Source organism: Tyto alba, unplaced genomic scaffold (assembly GCF_018691265.1).
Source record: "Tyto alba isolate M040663 unplaced genomic scaffold, T.alba_DEE_v4.0 Super-Scaffold_39, whole genome shotgun sequence".
Taxonomy (NCBI): Eukaryota; Metazoa; Chordata; class Aves; order Strigiformes; family Tytonidae; genus Tyto; species Tyto alba.
Window position 1 is genome coordinate 2964566 of NW_024881314.1, and position 2433 is coordinate 2966998.

A 2433-nucleotide genomic window follows, 5' to 3' on the forward strand; every position below is an offset into this window, starting at 1 on the left:
CTGCGGTTACACCCTCATATGTCATTATTGCTGTGGACCATCAGAAACAGCTGAGCACCTCAAACTCCTTCCCTGGGGATGGAGGTGGCTGCAGAGGGTGCAGGGCTGCTGGCCAGGCAGTTGTAGCCCCTCATGTTTACTATCCCCAGCAGCGTGGCTTGGCAAGAGCGTTCATCCCTGCCCTCCCTTGATGCTGGGGTGAATGGTTGTCACTCCTCCCTCTGGAAACCAGCCTGAGTTGTTCAGCCTGGAGAAGAGAAACCTCCGGGGAGGCCTTATTGCCGCCCTTCAGTACTTAAAGAGGGCTTATAAGAAAGATGGCAACAAACTTTTTAGCAGGGCCTGTTGCGATAGGACAAGAGAGAATGGTTTTAAACTAAAAAAGGGTAGATTTAGACCAGATCTAAGGAAGAAATTTTTTATGAAGAGGGTGGTGAAACACCGTAACAGGTTGCCCAGAGAGGTGGTAGATGCTCCATCCCTGGAAACATTCAAGGTAAGGTTGGACAGGGCTCTGAGCAACCTCATCTCATTAAAAATGTCCTTCATGGAAGGAGAGGTTGGACTAGATGACCTTTTAAGGTCCCTCCAAACCCAAACTATTCTATGATTTTCCTCCTGACAACTCAAGCACATGTTATCCATGTGCCCAGCTCATTTGGAAAGGTTAAAACTCTCACAGAATATATTAAGTCCAATTCTCTTTATATAAACTGCAGCGATGGCTGTGTTGCAATCACTGCTTGTGCACATTCCCCACTCAGCTTCAAAACATATTTTGGCAGTTGGAGGACACATATTTAGAAAGATCATGATTATTTCCCTCCTGGTTGCACAATAGTTCCGTTTCAACTCCCCACCCCTGGGAAATGTGTAAGTGAAATCACTGAACATTTTGGTCACCTGTTCATACACTCAGCTCTGGGAAATGGGAACTCAGTGAAAGGGAAGAGTTTTATTTAGTGCCTGGGGGATAGCAGTGGTGGTGGTGAGCTCAAGCCGTGAGCCTCCTGATATAATGACAGTTTATTCAATCCATTTCTGTTGAGGGTTTTTTCATCAGCATTTTGTGTTTTGCCCCTCTGGAGATGCTGCTGGTGAGAGGGCATCTGTGCTGCAAGGGCTGCTGGTTTGAGGGGACTTATGAAATATGTTGGCTTCCCTCTCCTCTGCCGTCCATATCTCTGCTCTTTCACTCAAACCCTCACTTCTTTAACTGAGAAATCCTTTTTTTTCTAGCACACAACATGAGGGGACCAGGTCCCTTTGGAGGTCTTTGAATGATGCAAAGATGCAAACAGCAATAAAACAAGTCTCATCCCAGAGAGAGCATCTCTGGGACATGGAGAAGGGAAGAGGAATGCACTGGGATACAGGGAAGAGAAGAAAGCAGACAGCAGGACTGAGGTGTGAAATCTTCTTGTGGCAATTGTGTTTTCTGAGGTGAAGAGCATCTCCTGCCTTGGCTATTCCTTCCAATTTGCACAGCTGTTTCTTCTAAGTAACTACCACCAACACACTTCAACCTCCGCTATCACAAGTTTGGCAGATTATTCTCCATGTTATTTGGGGCTTTTCATTGCAGGGGAAAATAAAGAAAGCAGAGATGGCTCCATCAGCTCCTGCACAAGGAGGGGGAGGAGGAAAAAGACCCTTGAAGGTGAGGTGGCTGGAGCTGGGCTTTTGCATCAGCCTGGAGGGAAGAGAGATAGGGCTCGTGGCATCTCCAGCACACACTCAGGATTTCCAGGTCCTGGCCCGTGGCCAGTGCTTGGAGAAAGGGGTTCTGTCACCAGCACAAAGCAGAGCTTAGCTGGCAAGAGAGAATGAACAAAAGTTCTCAAAAAGTTCATGAAGACTTAGCTTTTCCGTTGGAAAAAAAAAAAAAAAAAAGAAGAAAAAAAGAAAAGAAAAAGAACAAGAGAGCGATTTCCTGGAAATGAACCGGCTTCTTAAATATTCCCTTCAGAGGCCGCCTCCGCCTCTCTCCTTTCCCCTGCCCTGAGCTGGAGCACTGCAGGGGAAAAAACATCCCCAAGCAGCTGCAATTGCTCTACCTGCTCCTTGAGTGCTGGGGCTGACAGCAGCCCCGTGGGAAGCACCCTGCTCCAGCTTGCAAACCACCTCCAAAACTGGCCTAATGTTTGGGTATTCTCCTTGTTGTCCAGCACAGCACAAGCCCTCCATGCACACGGTGTCTTTGCTGATAAACCTGAACCGGAGCGTGTTGGCCGTCCTGCAGCGTCCGTGTGTCCGTTGTCCCAGCACAAAGCAGGTGAGGCAGCTCCCTGCTGCGGATGCTGCACGTCCCCTGCAGAAACTCATGCGATAGATTAGTCTTATTAACAAGGAGATTCTTATTTATTAGATTTAATAATGCCCTCTTTATTCAGCAAAGCAACAAAGGGCCATTCACCACCAGTCGCCTCCAGC